We start from the raw sequence: 20841 nt of genomic DNA on the forward strand, positions 1-20841 counted from the left end.
TTTATCCCTTTCTTCTCCTACCAATCTTCCTAGTTCTTATGTTCCATAGATGAGAGAAACCATATGATAATTGTGTTTCTCTGCTTGACTTATTTCACTTAGCATTATCTCCTCTAGTGCCGTCCATGTTGCAGCAAATGTTGAGAAATCGTTCTTTTTGATAGCTGAATAATATTCCATTGTATATATGGACCACAACTTCTTAATCCAGTCATCTGTTGAAGGGCATCTCAGCTCCCTCCACGATTTAGCTATTGTGGACAATGCTGCTATGAACATTGGGGTGCATATGGCCCTTCTCTTCACTACGTCTGTATCCTTGGGGTAAATACCCAGTAGTGCAATTGCTGGGTCATAGGGTAGCTCAATTTTTAACTTCTTAAGGGACCTCCACACTGTTTTCCAGAGTGGCTGTACCAGCTTGCATTCCCACAAACAATGTAGGAGGGATCGCCTTTCTCCACATCCTCTCCAACAATTGTTGTTTCTTGCCTTGTCAATTTTTGCCATTCTAACCGGTGTAAGGTGGTATCTCAGTGTGGTTTTGATTTGAATTTCCTTGATGGCTAATGATTTTGAACATTTTTTCATGTGTCTGTTAGCCATTTGTATGTCTTCATTGGAAAAGTGTCTATTCATATCTTCTGCCCATTATGATCAAAATACCAATGACATTTTTCAAAGAACTGGAACAAACAGCCCTTAAATTTCTTTGGAACCAGAAAAGGCCACGAAATGCCAAGGAAGTTTTGAAAAGTAAAAACAAAGCTGGGGGCATCACAATGCTGGATTTCAAGCTGTACTACAAAGCTGTGATCACAAAGACAGCATGGTACTGGCACAAAAACAGACACATTGACCAATGGAACGGAATAGAGAACCCAGAAATGGACCCTCGGCTCTTTGGGCAACTAATGTTTGACAAAGCAGGAAAAATCATCCAGTAGAAAAGACAGTCTCTTCAATAAATGGTGCTGGGAAAATTGGACAGCTACATGCAAAAGAATGAAACCTGACCACTCTCTCACACATACACAAAGATAAACTCCAAATGGATGAAAGACCTTGATGTGAGACAGGAATCCATCAAAAACCTAGAGGAGAGCATAGGCAGCAACCTCTAGGACATCGGCCACAGCAACCTTTTTCATGACACATCTCCAAAGGCAAGAGAAACAAAAGAAAAAATGAACTTGTGGGAATTCATCAAGATAAAAAGCTTCTGCACAGCTAAGGAAACAGTCCAAAAAACTAAGAGGCAACCCAAGGAATGGGAGAATATAGTTGCAAATGACACTACAGATAAAAGACTGGTATCCAAGATCTACAAAGAACTTCTCAAACTCAATACACAAGAAACAAACAAATCATAAAATGGGCAGAAGATATGCTTAAAAGATTTTAATTTATTTATTTGTGAGAGAGACCGTGAGTGGGGTGAGGGGGCAGAGGGAGAAGCAGATCCCCCTGACCCCCACTGAGGAGGGAGCCCTATGAGGGGCTCTATCCAGGACCTGAGGAATCATGACCTGAGCCAAAGGCAGACACTTAACAGACTGAGCCACCAGTGCCCCCAGTTTGGTGTTTCTTTTTTCTCTTTTGTTCAGAAGCCACCATATAGTACATCATTAGTTTTTGATGTAGTGTTCAAGTGTTCAGTAGTTGCGCATAGCACCCAGTGCTCATCACAACACATGCCTCCTTAATACCCATCACCTGGCTACCCCATCCACCCAGCCCCCTCCCTTCTGAAACCCTCAGTCTGTTTCCCGAAGTTGAGAGTCCCTGATGGTTTGTCTCCCTCTCTGATTCCCCCCCTTCAATTTTCCCTTCTTGCCCCTATGGTCTTCTGTGCTGTTCCTTATCTTCTTAGCATAATCCCCTTCATTTCCATCCACGTCGATGCAAATGGTGGGTATTCATCCTTTCTGATAGTTGAGTAATATTCCATTGTATATATGAACCACATCTTCTTTATGCATTCACCTGTTGAAGGGCATCTCATCTCCTTCCACAGTTTGGCTATTGTGGACATTGCTGCTATGAACACTGGGGTGCAGGTGCCCCTTCTTTTCACTACATCTGTATCTTTGGCGTAAATACCTAGTAGTGCAATTGCTGGGTCATAGGGTAGCTCTCTTCTTAACATCTTGAGGAACCTGCATACTGTTTTGCAGAGCTGCTGTACCAGCTTGCATTCCCTCCAGCAGTGTAAGAGGGTTCCCCTTTCTCCACATCCTCCCTAACATTTGTTGTTTCCTGCCTTTTTAATGTTTGCCATTCGAACTGGTGTAACGTGGTATCTCATTGTGGTTTTGAATTGAATTTCCCTGACGACTGGTGATGTTGAGCATTTTTCATGTGTCTGTTGGCCATTTGTATGTCTTCTTTGGAGAAGTGTCTGTTCAGTGTCTTCTGCCTATTTTCTGACTGGGTTTTTTGGGTTTTGGGTGTTGAGTTTGATAATTTCTTTATAGATTTTCAGATACTAGCCCTTTATCTGATAAGACATTTGCAAATATCTTCTGCCATTCTGTAAGTTGTCTTTTGGCTTTGTCAACTGTTTCCTTTGCCATGCAAAACCTTTTTATCTTTTTTTTTTTAATGATTTTTTATTATATTATGTTAGTCACCATACAGTACATCCTCGGTTTCCGATGTAAGGCTCGATGATTCATTAGTTGTGTATAACACCCAGTGCACCATGCAATACGTGCCCTCCTTACTACCCATCACCGGTCTATCCCGTTCCCCCACCCTCCTCCCCTCTGAAGTCCTCAGTTTGTTTCTCATAGTCCATAGTCTCTCATGTTTCATTCCCCCTTCTGATTACCCCCCCTTTCTTTATCCCTTTCTTCCCCTACCGATCATCCTAGTTCTTATGTTCCATAGCTGAGAGAAATCATATGATAGTTGTCTTTCTCTGCTTGACTTATTTCACTTAGCATTATCTCCTCCAGTGCAGTCCATGTTGCAGCAAATGTTGAGAAATCGTTCTTTCTGATAGCTGAGTAATATTCCATTGTATATATGGACCACAACTTCTTAATCCAGTCATCTGTTGAAGGGCATCTCGGCTCCTTCCACAATTTAGCTATTGTGGACAATGCTGCTATGAACATTGGGGTGCATATGGCCCTTCTCTTCACTACGTCTGTATCTTTGGGGTAAATACCCAGTAGTGCAATGGCTGGATCATAGGGTAGCTCAATTTTTAACTTTTTAAGGGACCTCCACACTGTTTTCCAGAGTGGCTGTACCAACTTGCATTCCCACCAACAATGTAGGAGGGATCCCCTTTCTCCACATCCTCTCCAACAATTGTTGTTTCTTGCCTTGTCTATTTTTGCCATTCTAACTGGCGTAAGGTGGTATCTCAGTGTGGTTTTGATTTGAATTTCCTTGATGGCTAATGATTTTGAACATTTTTTCATGTGTCTGTTAGCCATTTGTATGTCTTCATTGGAAAAGTGTCTGTTCATATCTTCTGCCCATTTTTTGATTTGTTTATTTGTTTCTCGTGTATTGAGTTTGAGAAGTTCTTTGTAGATCTTGGATACCAGTCCTTTATCTGTAGTGTCATTTGCAAATATATTCTCCCATTCCGTGGGCTGCCTCTTAGTTTTTCTGACTGTTTCCTTGGCTGTGCAGAAACTTTTAATCTTGATGAAGTCCCATAAATTCATTTTATCTTTTGTTTCTCTTGCCTTTGGGGATGTGTCATGAAAAAGGTTGCTTTGGCCGATGTCGTAGAGGTTGCTGCCTATGTTCTCCTCTAGAATTTTGATGGATTCCTGTCTCACATCGAGGTCTTTCATCCATTTGGAGTTTATTTTTGTGTATGGTGTGAGAGAGTGGTCAAGTTTCATTCTTTTGCATGTAGCTGTCCAATTTTCCCAGCACCATTTATTGAAGAGACTGTCTTTTTCCCACCGGATGTTTTTTCCTGCTTTATCAAATATTAGTTGCCCAAAGAGCCGAGGGTCCATTTCTGGGCTCTCTATTCTGTTCCATTGGTCTATGTGTCTGTTTTTGTGCCAGTACCATGCTGTCTTTGTGATCACAGCTTTGTAGTACAGCTCGAAATCCGGCATTGTGATGCCCCCAGCTTTGTTTTTCCTTTTCAACAGTTCCTTGGAGATTCGGGGCCTTTTCTGTTTCCATACAAATTTAAGGACTATTTGTTCCAGTTCTTTGAAAAATGTCCTCGGTATTTTGATCGGGATAGCATTGAAAGTGTAGATTGCTCTGGGTAGCATGGACATTTTAACTATGTTAATTCTTCCAATCCATGAGCATGGAATATCTTTCCATCTTTTTATGTCTTCCTCAATGTCTTTCAAGAGTGATTTATAGTTTCTAGAATATAGGTCCTTTACGTCTCTGGTTAAGTTAATTCCAAGGTAACGTATGGTTTTTGGTGCTATTGTAAATGGGATGGATTCCCTAATTTCTCTTTCTTCGGTCTCGTTATTCGTGTATAGAAATGCAACTGATTTCTGAGCATTGATTTTGTATCCCGCCACGTTACTGAATTGCTCTATAACTTCTAATAGTTTGGGAGTGGCTTCTTTTGGGTTTTCCATATAGAGTATCATGTCATCTGCAAAGAGAGACATTTTGACTTCTTCTTTGCCAATTTGAATACCTTTGATCCCTTTTTGTCGTCTGATTGCTGTTGCAAGGACTTCTAGTACTATGTTGAATAATAGTGGCGAGAGTGGGCATCCTTGTCGAGTTCCTGATCTTAAGGGAAAGGCTTCCAGCTTTTCCCCATTGAGAATAATATTTGCAGTAGGCTTTTCATAGATGGCTTTTATGAGATTGAGAAATGTACCTTCTATTCCTACACTCTGAAGGGTTTTAATCAGGAAAGGATGCTGTATTTTGTCAAATGCTTTTTCGGCATCGATTGAGAGGATCATATGGTTCCTGAGTCTTTTCTTGTTGATATGATGTATCACGCTGATTGATTTGCGAATATTGAACCACGCTTGCATCCCAGGTATGAATCCCACTTGATCGTGATGGATAATCCTTTTAATGTACTGTTGGATTCTATTAGCAAGTATCTTGTTGAGGATTTTGGCGTCCATATTCATTAGGGAAATCGGTCTGTAATTCTCCTTTTTGAGGGGGTCTTTGCCTGGTTTGGGGATCAAGGTAATATTGGCCTCATAGAATGAGTTTGGTAGCTTTCCTTCTGTTTCTATTTTTTGAAATAGCTTTAGGAGAATAGGTATTATTTCTTCTTTGAATGTTTGGTAGAATTCCCCAGGAAAACCGTCCGGGCCTGGAGTTTTGTTATTTGGAAGGTTGTTTATCACTGACTCAATTTCTTCATAATTAATTGGCCTGTTTAAGGAATCAATTTCTTCCGGTTTCAATCTTGGTAGTTTATAGGTTTCCAGGAAGGATTCCATCTCTTCCAGATTGCTTAGTTTATTGGCATATAGCTGTTGATAAAAATTTCTAATAATCCTTCCAATTTCAATGGTGTTCGTCGTGACCTCTCCTTTTTCATTCATAATTTTAATAATCTGGGTCCTTTCTCTTTTCTTTTGGATAAGTCTTGCCAGTGGTCTGTCAATTTTATTGATTCTCTCAAAGAACCAGCTTCTAGTCCTGTTGATCTGCTCTACTGTACTTCTGGTTTCTGCTTGATTGATTTCAGCTCTAATTTTGGTCAACTGCTTCCTCGTGCGTGGATTAGGCCTGTCCCTCTGTTGCTGTTCCAGCTTCTTGAGGTGAGAATATAAAAACTGCATTTTAGATTTTTCTATTCTTTTGAGTGAGGCTTGGATGGCTATGTATTTCCCCCTTAGGACTGCCTTTGCAGTATCCCATAGGTTTTGGACTGTTGTATTTTCATTCTCATTGGTCTCCATAAATTGTTTAATTTGATTTTTGATTTCCTGGTTTATCGAGTCATTCCTGAGCAGGATGGTTCTTAGTCTCCAAGTGTTTGAGTTTCTTCCAAATTTTTCCTTGTGGTTGAGTTCCAATTTCAGAGCGTTGTGGTCTGAGAATATGCAGGGGATAATTTCAATCTTTTGGTATCGGTTGAGACCTGTTTTGTGTCCCAGAACATGGTCTATTCTTGAGAATGTTCCATGGGCATTAGAATAGAATGAGTATTCTTTGGTTCTGGGGTGTAGTGTTCTATATATATCTATGAGGTCCAACTCGTCGAGTATGGCATTCAAAGCCTTTGATTCTTTGCTTAGTTTTTGCCAGGGTGTTCTGTCTATTTCTGAGAGTGGAGTGTTGAGGTCCCCTACTATTAATGTATTTTTATTTATATGTCTCTTTATTCTGGTTAAGAGTTGGCTTGTGTATCTTGCTGCTCCCCTGTTGGGGGCATATATATTTATAATTGTCATATCCACTTGTTGAATACTTCCCTTAAGAATAATATAGTGCCCTTCTGCATCTCTAACTATAGTCTGTAGTTTAAAATCCAATTTATCTGATATGAGAATTGCTACCCCAGCTTTCTTTTGAGGTCCATTTGCGTGAAAGATGGTACTCCATCCCCTTACTCTCAGTCTGAATGCATCTTTGGGTTCGAAATGAGTCTCTTGTAGACAGCAAATGGATGGGTCATTTCTTTTTATCCAATCTGCAACCCTGTGGCGTTTTATGGGATGGTTCAAACCATTTACATTAAGACTGATTACTGAGAGATATGATTTTAATGTTGCCATGTTGCCAGTAAAGTCTTTGTTTGTATTGGCTGTGACTTTCTGTTCTGTATCACTCTTGGGGCCTTTTTACTTTTATAGAACCCCCCGTAATATCTCCTGTAGGGCTGGTTTCGTGGTTACAAAATTGGTTAGTGACTGGCGATTCTGAAATGTCTTTATTTCTCCATCAATTCTGAATGACAGCCTTGCTGGATAAAGGATCCTTGGCTGCATGTTTTTCTCTGAAAGAGCTTTAAATATGCTCCCCCAACCCTTTCTCTCATTCCAGGTCTGTGTAGACAGGTCTGACGTAATTCTGATGCTTTTGCCTTGGTACGTGAGAAATTTCTTTGCCCTGGCCGCTTTCAATACTGTATCCTTGCATCTAATATTTGCGAATTGCACTATGACGTGACGTGGCGTAGGTTTGTCGTGGTTGAGCTTGGGAGGGGTCCTCTCTGCCTCTTGGACACGAATGTTTGTTTCCCTTGCTAGATTAGGGAAGTTTTCAGCTACAATTTGTTCAAATATCTCTTCTAGACCTCTGTTTTTCTCCACCCCCTCGGGGATGCCGATGATTCTAACATTGGATCGTTTCATTGAGTCAGTAATCTCCCGTAACCTACATTCGTGGGCGTGGATTTTTTTAAGACCATCTTCTATTTTCATTTTTTCCTCTATTAACCCATCCTCCAATTCACTAACCCGTTCCTCTGCTTCTGCGACCCTGGCCGTCAGAGCCTCTAGTTTTGCCTGCATTTGGCTCATAGAATTTTTAATTTCTGTCAGATTCGCTCTCATTTCTGTCCTTAGGGATTCTATATTCTCAGTAACCTTTTCATTTATACTTTTTTCAATTCTACTCATCATTTTGACCATCGTTACTCTGAATTCCATTTCTGATAATTTGGTTACATCCATATCCATTATTTCTGTGGCAGAGGCCACAGAATCACTGTCTTTTCTTTGCTGGGGGGGGCTTCTCCTTCTTGTCATTCTGATAAAGAGAGGTTGCGGGGTTTCCAGAGCCCAAATTATTGACTGTGTCCCAGGCCGTGCCCCTTGTTTTATAGGGATCTTAGGGATGTGGGCTTCTTCTTTAAAGATTTTATTTATTTATTTATGTGGCAGCCAACCAGCGAGAGAGGGAACAGAAGCAGGGGAGTGGGAGAGGAAGAAGCAGGCTCCCAGCGGAGGAGCCCGATGAGGGACTCCTTTCCGGAACGCCGGGATCACGCCCTAAGCCGAAGGCAGGCGCTCAATGACTGCGCCACCCAGGCGCCCGGGTTGTGGGCTTCTTGATTTTTCAGCCTGCCTTCTGTGTTCTGGGGGAGGGGCCTGCCGCGCCAATACTCAGGCAACCCTGTTTGGGTAGAGTCTCCATGTCCCCTGCGAGGGGGGATGGGGATGGGCACTCCCTGAGCCGGTATTTCCAGGCTTTTGTTCTCTGGCGGCTTTCCCTGGCGGTTTGCTGTGCCTCTTCTGAGAGTCAGAGCAGCAGCGGCCAAATTTCAGCCTCTGTCACGGAACAGAAGGATTGCGGCCCGTTCTCTACTAATGTTCTGGCCACTTTAACTCTGTTTCTGTTGGTGCTGCTCAACCCTGCAGCGTCCCGGGATGTGCGCCCCACACCCGGCGTCCCAGCTCCTCACCTCCAGGCCGGTGCGTCCTGTCCTTTGTGCTTCTAATGCCGCCAGCCGCCAGCCGCCTCGGCGCCCGCTCCCCGATCTCCGGGTTCCCAGTCTAGATCCTCGAGCGCACCGGGATTCCGGTGTTCCGCGAGATGCCTGGGTGGCGCGCGCAGCAAGCCACGGTCTCAGCTCTGCTGTTTGCAGGGTGCCGTCCGCGGAGCCCTCAGCTGCTCTCTTCGTGCAGGGCTACCGCTTCCCGGGCGCCCGAACACGGCGGCTCCCTCCCCCTTCCGTTTATCTTCCGATATCTGTGCACAGTTTCATGGCTCCCCGCTTCGTACCTCAATACTCAGCGCTGGAGATGTTCATTTGTAGAGATCCAGATGCGTCTTCCTGCGTCTCAGGCTGGTTCCGTGGTTGTTTAGGCTGGTCTGGTACCTATCTAGCTCGACTCGGAGGACCGGCTGAAAACGGTGTCTCCTACTCCTCCGCCATCTTAACTCCACCCTCTCAAACTTTTTTATCTTGATGAAGTCCCAGTAGTTCATGTTTGCTTTGTTTCCCATGGCTCTGAAGAAACTTCTAGCAAGAAGGTGCTGCAGCTGAGGTTGGAAGGTTTGCTGCCTATGTTCTCCTCTAAGATTTTGATGGATTCCTGTCTCACATTTAGGTCTTTCATCCATTTTGAGTCTATTTTTGTGTATGGTGTAAGGAAATGGTCCAGTTTCATTCTTCTGCATGGGGCTGTTGATTTTTCCCAACACCATTTATTGAAGAGACTGTCTTTTTTCCACTGGATATTCTTTCCTGTTTTGTCAAAGATTAGTTGACCATGGAGTTGAGGGTCCATTTCTGGGTTTTCTATTCTGTTCCATTGATCTGTGTCTGTTTTTGTGCTAGTACCATACGCTCTTGGTGATTACAGCTTTGTAATATAGCTTAATTCTGGAATTGTGATGCGACCAGCTTTGGTTTTCTTTTTCAATATTCCTTTGGCTATGTGAGGTCTTTTCTGGTTCCATACGAATTTTAGGATTATTTGTTCCAGCTCTGTGAAAAATGTTGATGGTATTTTGATAGGGATTGCACTGAATGTGTAGATTGCTCTGGGTAGCATAGACATTTTGACAATATTTATTCTTCTAATCTGTGAGCCTGGAATGTTTTTCCATTTCTTTGTGTTTCCTCAATTTCTTCATACATGTTCTACAATTTTCAGAGTACAGATCCTTTACCTCTTTGATTAGGTCTATTCCTAGCTATCTTACGGTTTTCATAATTGTAAATGGGATCGATTCCTTAATTTCTCTTTCTTCAATCACGTTGTTAGAGTATAGAAATGCAACTGATTTCTGCGCATTGATTTTGTATCCTGCGGCTTTGCTGAATTCCTGTATGAGTTCGAGCAATTTTTCAGTGGAGTCTTTTGGGTTTTCCCAAGAGTGTCATGTCATCTGCGAAGAGTGAGAGTTTGACTTCTTCTTTGCTGATGTAGATGCCTTTCATTTCTTTTGTTGTCTGATTGCTGAGGCTAGGACTTCTAGTACTATGTTTTCCAACAGTGGTGAGAGTGGACATCCCTGTCATGTTCCTGACCTTAGGGGAAAAGGTCTCAGTTTTTCCCCATTGAGAATGATATTTGTTGTGGGCTTCTTATGGATGGCTATTATGATATTGAGGTATGTTCCCTCTATCCCTACACTCCGGAGAGTTTTAATCAAGAAAGGATGCTGTATTTTGTCAAATGGTTTCTGTGCATCTATTGAGAGGATCATACAGATTTTGTCCTTTCTTTTATTTATGTAATGTATCACATTGATTGTGGCTGTTGAGCCACCCTTGCAGACCAGGAATAAATCCCACTTGGTCATGGTGAATAATACTTTTAAGGTACTGTTGGATCCCATTGGCTAGTATCTTGATGAGTATTTTTGCATCCATGTTCATCAGGGATAGTGGTCTGTAATTCTCCTTTTTGGTGGGGTCTTTGTCAGGTTTTGGGATCAAGGTGGTTTTTGTTTCGTTTTGGGATCTATGGCCTCATAGAAGAAATTTGGAAGTTTTCCTTCCATTTCTATTTTTTGAAACAGCTTCAGAAGAATAGGTATTAATTCTTCTTTAAATGTTTGGTAGAATTCCCCTGGGAAGCCATCTGGCCCTGGACGCTTGTTTTTTGGGAGGTTTTTGATTACTGCTTCAATTTTTTTACCAGTTATTTGTCTATTCAGATTGTCTATTTCTTCCTGTTTTGGTCTTGGTAGTTTTTATGTTTATATGTTTCTTCCAGATTACTTAATTTGTTGTCATATAGTTGCTCATAGTATTATCTTATAATTGTTTGTATTTCTTTGGTGTTGGTTGTTATCTCTCCTTTTCATTCATGATTTTATTTATTTGGGTCCATTCTCTTTTCTTTTGGATAAGTCGTCTTTTGGGTAATGGTTTATCGATCTTGTTAGTTCTTTCAAAGAGCCAGCTCCTAGGTTTGTTGATGTGTTCTACTGTTCTTTTGGTTTCTATTTCTGCTCTAATCTTTATTGATTCTCTTTTCCTGCTGGACTTAGCCTGTATTTGCTGTTCTTCCTCCAACTCCTTTAGGTATAAGGTTAGGTTGTGTATTTGAGACTTTTCTTGTTTCTTGAGAAAGACTTGTATTGCTATATACTTCCCTCTTAGGACCACCTTTGTTGCATCCCAAAGGTTTTGAACAGTTGTGTTTTCATTTTCATTTGTCTCCATGAATTTTTTAAATTCTTTAATTTCCTGGTTGACCCATTCATTCTTTAGTAGGATGCTCTTTAACTTCCATGTATTTGTGTTCCCTCCAAATTTTGTCTTGTGATTGAGGTCAAGTTTTAGAGCACTGTGGTCTGAAAGTATGCGGGGAATAATACCAATCTTTTGGTACTGGTTGAGACCTGATTTGTGACCCAGTGTGTGATCTATTCTGAAGAATATTCCATGTGCACTCGAGAAGAATGTATATTCTGTTGCTTTAGGATCAAATGCTCTGAATTTATATGTGAAGTCCATCTGGTCCAGTGTGTCATTCAAGGCTCTTGTTTCCTTATTGATCTTCTCCTTAGATGACCTGTCCATTGCTGTGAGTGGGGTGTTAAAGTCCCCTACTATTATGGTATTATTATCAATGTGTTTCTGTAATTGTGTTATTAAATGGTTTGTATAATTGGCTGCTCCCACGTTAGAGGCAAAAGTATTTACAACTGTTAGATCTTCTTGTTGGGTAGATCCTTTAATTATGATATAGTGTCCCTCTTCATCTCTTATTACTGTCTTTGGTTTAAACATCTCATTTGTCTGATATAAGGATTGCTACCCCAGCTTTTTTTTTTTTTTATGTTTGTTAGCATGATAAATGGTTCTCCACCCCCTCACTTTCAATATGGAGGTGTCTTTTGGTCTAAAATGAGTCTCTTGTAGACAGCATATCAGTAGGTCTTGTTTTTTTGTTTGTTTTGTTTTGTTTTGTTTTATCCAATCTGATACGCTGTGTTTTTTTATTGGAACATTTAGCCCATTTACAGTCAGAGTAACTACTGAAAGATAAATTTAGTTACCATTGTATTACCTGTAAAATCAGTTTCTGTAGATTGTCTCTGTTCCTTTCTGGTCTATGTTACTTTTAGGTTCTCTCTTCACTTCAAGAATCCCCTTTAATATTTCTTGCAGGGCTGGTTTAGTGATCACAAATTCTTTTAGTTTCTGTTTATCTTGGAAGCTCTTTATCTCTCTTTCTATTCTGAATGACAGACTTGGCTGTATTCTTGGCTGCATATTTTTCTTATTTAGCACTCTGAATATATCATGCCAGCCGTTTCTGGCCTGTCAGGTCTCTGTGGATAGGTCTGCTGCCAGCCTTATGTTTCCACCCTTGTAGGTTAAGGATCTCTTGTCCCAAGCTGCTTTCAGGATTTTCTCTTTGTCTCTGCAATTTGCAAGCTTTGCTATTATATGTTGGGGTGTTGACCTGATTTTATCGATTTTTGAGGGGGGTCTCTGTGCCTCCTGGACTTGAATGCCTGTTTCCTTCCCCAGATTAGGAAAGGTCTCAGCTATAATTTGCTCAAATAAACCTCCTGCCCTCCCCCCTTTCCTCTTCCTCTGGGGCCTCAACTATTCTAATATTGTTTCACTTTATGGTATCACTTATCTCTTGAATTCTCCCCTCGTGATCCACTAGTTGTTTATCTCTCTTTCTCTCAGCTTCTATATTCTCCATCATTTGTCTTCTGTATCACTGACTGTCTCTTCTGCCTCGTTTATCCTAGAAGTTAGAGCCTCTTTTTTTTATTGCATCTCAGTAATAGCCTTTTTGATTTCAACCTGATTAGATTTTAGTTCTTTTCTATCTCCAGTAAGGGATTCTGTAGTGTCTTCTATGCCTTTTTCCAAGCCAGATAGTATCTTTATAATTATTATTTTGAATGCTAGTTCTGATATCTTACTTATATCCATATTGATTAAATCCCTGGCAGTGAGTACTGCCTCTTGTTCTCTTTTCTGGGGTGAATTCTTCTATCTTGTCATGATGTCCAGAGGAGACCTGATGAAAGAAAGAACAAAATTCAAAAATAGCAACAACAACACAGAAAAATAGAGACTATAAACAGATCAGAAGAGATCAGAAACCAAATAAGAAAAAGGGAGCATAAAATCAAACAAAGTGAACAGAACAGAACAATAAACTAGATCATGGGTGTATTTTTGTCTGTTAGAAGAAACTCCCAAAATTGGAAAGAAAAACTTATATATACACAAAAATAGAATACAATGAAAGGAAGCAAAAATGAAAACATAAATGTAAAAATGAAGATTAAAAAAGACTTAAAGGGGGTGCCTGGGTGGCACAGCGGTTAAGCGTCTGCCTTCGGCTCAGGGCGTGATCCTGGCGTTGTGGGATCGAGCCCCACATCAGGCTCCTCCGCTATGAGCCTGCTTCTTCCTCTCCCACTCCCCCTGCTTGTGTTCCCTCTCTCGCTGGCTGTCTCTATCTCTGTCGAATAAATAAATAAAATCTTTGAAAAAAAAAAAAGACTTAAAGAGTTGCTAAAACAAGAAATTAGCTGAAAAGGAAAAAAATTTTAACTGAAAAGCTAAAAAATTATGAGAGAAAAACCCACAAATTCTTTATACTATTTTCCCCTAGCACTGGAGTTTTTCAGTTCTGTGTGATTGGTAAACTTGGTATTAGCCGGATGTTCTTGCTGGTCTTCTGGGGGAGGGGCCTGTTATGCTGATTCTCAGGTGTCTGCACCGGCACAACCGCACCACTGTTGCCAGGGGGCCAGGCTAAGTAAGCGGCTTCTGATTGCTCTACGTGGCTTTTGTTCCCTGAAGGCTTTCAGCACCGATTTTGGGGATGAAAATGGCTGCCCCCTGATCTCCAGCCCCAGAGCTCAATGTTCACACCCCCCACTCTTCAGTGTGCCCTCACAGAAAAGCAGTCAATCACACTTGTCTCCCTGGTTTCTGTCCACACTCTGTGTTCACCCAGCCTGTGACCAACCATTTTTATCTCAGGCATGGGACCCTGTTTCGAGTCTCCAAACTTTTTTTTTTTAATGATTTTTTATTATATTATGTTAGTCACCATACAGTACATCCCCGGTTTCTGATGTAAAGTTCGATGATTCATTAGTTGCGTATAACACCCAGTGCACCATGCAATACGTGCCCTCCTTACTACTCATCACCGGTCTATCCCATTCCCCCACCCTCGAGTCTCCAAACTTAGTAGACTCCTGTAGCATGCACCTGTGACATTCCTCCCAGGGAAGTGGGAGGGGCATCTTGCTGCAGTTCTGCCTCTTGCTGGGCCCCTTCTCAGAGAGCAGTGACCCAATCAGGCTGCAGTTCATGGTTTAAGGCAACACCAAGTAGAAAGCCCACACCTGGGCTTGCTGTTTGCAGCCAGCTTCCCTGCTCTGATGCCTGGGAACTCTGCCGCACTCAGGCACCCCCATTCTTTCTGTGACCCCTGGGATCCTAAGACCACACTGTCCCAACTATGATTCTGCCCTGCCTTGCCACCTGAGTGCCTTTCAGGAAGGGAAGTCCCTCACTGGAGCAGACTTCTAAAAGTTCTGATTTTGTGCTCCGCTGCTTATATCACTTTCTGGTACCTGGTTTATGGAGGCTCCCCGCCCCCCCGCCCCCCCCCCCCCCCCCCCCCCGTGGTTTATCTTCCTGTGTATGGCCTCGGAATCACTTCTCTATACCTCCTACCTTGCAAAAAGTGGTCCTCTTTCTATTTGTAGAATTGCAGCAATTCTTTTCGCAGAGCTCTGGTTGAGTTTACAGGTGTTTGGAATGATTTGATAGATATCTAACTGAATTCCAGGGACCAGAGGAAACTAGTATCCCCTATTCCTCCACCATCTTACCTCTCTCTCCTCTCCCTCCTGATGGGCCACTCCATGCTGCTGCTGTGATGGGAGAGCCTCACTTAGTCTCTCATTTTTCAAAATTATTTTGGCTATTCTGGTTCATTTGTCCTCCCATGTATATGTTAGAATTAACTTGTCTATATTTACAAAAATGTAGCTAGAAATTGTATTGGTATTGCTTAAGCTACATTTCAGAAATTTTGACATGTAGTAAGTTTATTTTCAGGGCAGCTGGGTGGCTCAGTCGTTAAGCATCTGACTTTGGCTCAGGTCATGATCTCAGACTCCTGAGATTGAGCCCCACATTGGGCTCTGTGCTCATCAGGGAGTCTGCTTCTCCTTCTCCCTCTCCACCCCCCACTGGTGCTCTCTGTCTCTCTCAAATAAATAAATTAATTTTCATTCAGTTCGAATATTTTCTAATTTCCCTCATGATTTCTCCTGTCACCCACAAGTAAAGGGGTGTTGATTAATGTCCATATATTTGGGTGAGTTTCTCCCAATATATTTTTGTTATGGTTTTCTAATTTACTTACATTTTGTTCAGAGAACATTCCTTGTGTAATTTTAAACCTCTTAAATTTCTAGAGACTTGCTTCGTAGACCAGCACGTGAATTTTCCACGTGCACTGGAAAAGAATGTGTATTCTGGGGCACCTGGGTGGTTCAGTCGGGTAAGCGACTGGTTAAGTGACTGACTTGATTTTAGCTCAGGTCGTGATCTCAGGGTCTCGAGATCAAGCCCTGCCTCAGGCTCTACACTGGATGTGGAGCATGCTTAAGATTCTTTCTCTCCCTCTCTTCCTCCACCACCCCCTGCTTGTGTGCACATGCTCTCTCTCTCTTAAGAAAATGTATTCTGCTACTGTTGGGTGTAATGTTTTATAAATGGCACATAAGTCAAGTTGGTTGATACTGCAACTCAAGGCTTCTATATCTTTACTGATTTTCTATCTACTTGTTCCATCAATTAGGGAGAGAGGAGTGTTGAAATAATCCACAAATAATGGATTTATGTATTTCTCCTTTTATCTGCCAATTTTTTCCTTATGTTTATTGTATTTTTATTATTGCGTGCCTATGCAATTAGGATTGTTATGTTTTCTTGATAAAGTGACCCTTTTTGTCATTATGAAATGTCTCTCTTTATTTCTAACAGTATTTTTTTGCCTTCGGGTCAGCTTCCTCTGATGTCAATTTAGCAATTCTACTTTCGTTTTTTGTTTTTTTTTTTTTAAGATTTTATTTATTTATTTGACAGAGAGAGAGATAGTCAGCGAGAGAGGGAACACAAGCAGGGGGAGTGGGAGAGGAAGAGGCAGGCTCCCAGCAGAGGAGCCTGATGTGGGGCTCGATCCCAGAACACCGGGGTCACGCCCTGAGCCAAAGGCAGACGCTTAACAAATGAGCCACCCAGGCGCCCCAGCAATTCTACTTTCTTACAATTAGTGTTTATGTAGCTAACATTTACCATCCTAGTATCTTAATCTATATGACTTGCTTAAAGAATGTTTCTTGTAGACACCGTATGAATACACCTTACTTTTTAAACCAGTTTAATAATCTCTACCTTTAATTGGTATATTCAGGCTATATAAATTTTTTATAATTATTTTTATAGCTGGCTCTAATGTGATCAGCTTGCTATTGGTTTTCTGTTTGTGTCATTTGCCCTTCATAACATTTTTTTTCTATTTCTGTGCCTTCTTTGGTTGAATATTTTTTTGAATTTATTTTGTCTTCTCTACTGGCTTACTACTAATACCTATTTTTACTTATTTTTTATTGTGATATGTTAGTCACCATACAGTACATCATTAGTTTTTGATGTAGTGTTCCATGATTCATTGTTTGCGTGTAACACCCAGTGCCTCATGCAATACGTGCCCTCCTTAATACCCGTCTCCGGGCTAGCCCATCCTCCCCACTCCCCTCCCCTCTAAAACCCTCAGTTTCTTTCCCAGAGTCTATAGTCTCTCATGGTTCATTTCCCCTTCTGTTTACCCCCCCTTTCATTTTTCCCTTCCTTCTCCTACAGATCTCCCTGCTATTCCTTATGTTCCACAAATGAGTGAAACCATATGATCATTGTCTTTCTCTGCTTGACTTATTTCACTTAGCATAATCTCCTCCAGTCCCACCCATGCTGATGCAAATGTTGGGTAATCGTTCTTTCTGATGGCTGAGTAATATTCCATTGTATATATGGACCACATCTTCTTGATCCATTTGTCTGTTGAAGGACAACTTGGCTCCTTGCACAGTTTGGCTATTGTGGACAATGCTGCTATGAACATTGGTGTGCACATGGCCCTTCTCTTCACTATGTCTGTATCTTTAGGGTAATAACTCTTTTTAAAAATTGTTTAGTTGTTCCTCTGGGGTTTATAATATACATCATTAACTTGTTATAGTCTGTTTTCAAATAATATAGTATTTGATTTATTACCACTTCACATAAAATATAAGAACATATTCTAGATATGCATACTGAAGTGAATTGGACTATAAGAGCATAAAATCTAGGACTTGTTCTACAGATATTTCAACAGCAAAATTGGAATAAAGCAGGAGTGGCAAAATCTTGATGTGTGCTGAATTGGCTGGTGGGAGCTCATAATTATACTCTTCTAGCTTTTATATATATTTGAAATCTTCAGGAACATTTTGATGAATTTTTTTTTAAAGATTTTATTTATTTATTTGACAGAGATAGAGACAGCCAGCGAGAGAGGGAACACAAGCAGGGGGAGTGGGAGAGGAAGAAGCAGGCTCACAGCGGAGGAGCCTGACGTGGGGCTCGATCCCATAACGCCGAGATCACGCCCTGAGCCGAAGGCAGAGGCTTAACCGCTATGCCACCCAGGCGCCCCTTGATGAATTTTTTTAAGGCCTAGAAATTTTTATAAGTGATTTCACAATTTTATTTTCAAATGAATACTGAAAATCAAAGAGAAAAAGGAAAAGAATGTCAGGGGAAAAAGAGAAGGAAGCAGAAGAGGAGAAGAGGCAGGGCCAGAGTGACTTACCTATCAGGCTCTATGCTTCTCTATCAGTGGTAGGAGATTTGAGTTTTATTAATTTGTCCTTTAGCTCAAAGGGAATGTCTTAGTGTGCTCCCATACTGTTGTACCCCTAAAAATATCCCCAGTGTAGCAGGCCTCTACATATTTATGGAGCTTTTCTCCCATATTCTGACATGCATTCACAATACTTGCCATTTCCTGTTCTCTAGATTTGGTTAGCATGCTTCCATCAATACGGTGGACCAGCGTGATGTTCTGAGGAGTGTCAAGATGATATTATTTTCATACTGTATTGTAAAGAGAAGAGTTAACATAGCTTTGAAGCAAGATTTGGGATGTATACAGGCATACTTCATTTTCTTTGTTTGCTTTTCTTTACAGTACTTTGCAGATAACTGCCTTCCTTTTCTTTTCTTTTCTTTTCTTTTCTTTTTTTTTTTAACAAATTGGTTTGTGGCAACCCGGCACTGAACAAATCTGTCAGCACCATTTTTCTAACAGCATTTGGTCACTTCATGTCTCTGTGTCACATTTTGGTAATTCTTGTAGTATTTTTTTTTAAGATTTTATTTATTTATTTGTCAGAGACAGCCAGTGAGAGAGGGAATACAAGCAAGGGGAGTGGGAGAGGAAGAAGCAGGCTCCCAGTGGAGGAGCCTGATGTGGGGCTCGATCCCAGAATGCTGGGATCACGCCCGGAGCCAAAGGCAGACGCTTAACGACTGCGCCACCCAGGCGCCCCAATTCTTGTAGTATTTTAAACTTTTCCATTATTATATTTGTTATGATGATCTGGGATCAGTGATCTTCAGTGTTACTGTTGTAATTGTTTTGGGGTGTCATGAACCCGTATTCATTTAAGATGGTGAATTTAATTGATAATGTTTTGTGTTTTCTGGCTGATCCACTGACCATCCACTCCCTTATCTTTCTCCCTCTTTTTGGGCCTCCCTATTCCCTGAGACACAACAAAATTGAAATTAGGCTAATTAGTAACCCTACAATGGCCTCTAAGTGTTCAAGTGAAAGGAAGAGTTGCGCGTCTCTCATTTTAAATCAAAAGCTGGGAATGGTTAGGCGTAGTGAGGAAAGCATGTTGAAAGCTGAGACAGACCAAAAGCTAGACCTATTATGCCGAACAGTGAAGTTGTGAATGCAAAGGAAAAGTTCTTAAAGAAAATTGAAAGTGCTACTCCAGTGAACACACGAATGAAATAAAGTAAAACAGCTTTATCTCACTTCTCTTCCTGAGTGCTTTCTCCTGCACCACGGGGGAATATTCCAAGCATGTTTCACATGACTTCTTAGAGAATTCACAGGGGATGACACCACAGTGGAAACTTGCTCATTAATATACTCCTTGTTGTGCTTCCCAAATAAACTAACTCTACCTAAATCCTGGTCTCAGTGTCTGCTTTTTGGAGGACCCAAATTAAGACAATAGGTAAGACAATATATGTTTGTTTTAAGGAGGCTAAGTTCTCCCCACTAATCTTGAAATAATTGACTGATCCAGCCCCAGTGAACTCAACTAACATAAAATAACAATGCAACTTTTCCTTAAATTAGAAATATTGCAGGTGTGACTTCTTGTAAAAATATACAAGTAAAATAATGTGACTCTAACAAATTAATTTTAAAATATAACGCAGAATCTTAATTTACCAGTAAAACAGTGAACAATGGCTTATTCAAAAAAAATAAATCGGGACAATTGGCTAGCCAATTGAAAAAACATATGGTTGGATTCCTATTTCATTCCTTATAACAAAATAAATTCTACATTTAAATATACAACTGAAGCCAACATAATCACAGAAAATAAAAAGGATTCTCTTAAAGTAATCGTAAGCAAAAATATAAAACCCATTAAATAGAATATTAGATCAATACATTTGACTATAATCAAATTTAACCTTTTTTTGTTGATGTTGTTATTTTTACAAAAATAATTTCAAAAGAGAATCAATAAATGGGAGCAGTTGCCTTTTGTCTCTATATGGGTATATATGCTTAAAACATGTGAATCTTTCTCTGACTTATCTTCTAAAGCCAGATTTAATCAGATTGTCTTCTTGGTTCATCATTCCCTGTTTCTATGGCTGCACTAGACAGCCTTTTTCTCTTTCTCTCTCTGGCTGATACATTGTTAGACTCTCTCCTCATCTATTCTTGGAGTGCATTAAAGAGATGACCACAAAGTGATGGGAGCACACAAGTAGAACACCTAATGTTTCACAAGGAAATGCTTTTCCAAAGATAAGATGTTTGACCTCTACTGAGAGAAAAATAGGAGTTTCCTAGGGCAAGGGAATGGGGGAAGGTGGTAAACAGCATTTTGTTTTGGGAATGGGAATTACATGTATAGATGTGCAGTCGTGACATAGCCAAGTATTCAAAATAGAAAATAGCCAGAGGATGCAACATGTGCAGAGCACAATGGAAAATGATATCAGAAAGGTTGTTTGACTCCATTTACAAAGAGTGGCATTCGGAAGTTATCTGGACCATATACAGAAGGTGTCTGATTAGACATGTGTTTTCAAGAGAAAGGATTTCCAAAAACACTGAGAATAGACTGAGGAGAAGACAAATTGGGAACAAAAACTGGGCAGTACCAAAGGGAACATTATAAATGCACATATTTTAAATATTCACAGTTGAATTTTGAGCGAGAACTGCTTTGAATATTTAAAATATGTGCATTTATAAGCTCCCTTTAGTACTGCCCAGTTTTTGTCCCCAATTTGTCTGAATGGGAAGAAATCAGAGAGGGAGACAAACCATATGAGACTCTTGACTCCGGGAAACAAACTAAGGGTTGTGGAAAGGGAGGTGAGTGGGGGGATGGGGTAACTGGGTGATGGGAATTAAAGAGGGCACACGATATGATGAGCACTGGGTGTTATATTCAACTAACGAATCATTGAATGTTATATGGAAAACTAAGGTTGTACTATACCTTGGCTAGTGGAATTAAAACAAATTAATTAATTAATTAAAAAAGACAAAAGTATTACTTTTCCTTTTCCTAATTAATTTAATGCAATTAATCCATTCAAATTAATTACTTCATTCATCAAATAGTTAT

This window comes from Ursus maritimus, unplaced genomic scaffold (assembly GCF_017311325.1).
Source record: "Ursus maritimus isolate PB19 unplaced genomic scaffold, ASM1731132v1 scaffold_25, whole genome shotgun sequence".
NCBI classification, from domain to species: Eukaryota; Metazoa; Chordata; class Mammalia; order Carnivora; family Ursidae; genus Ursus; species Ursus maritimus.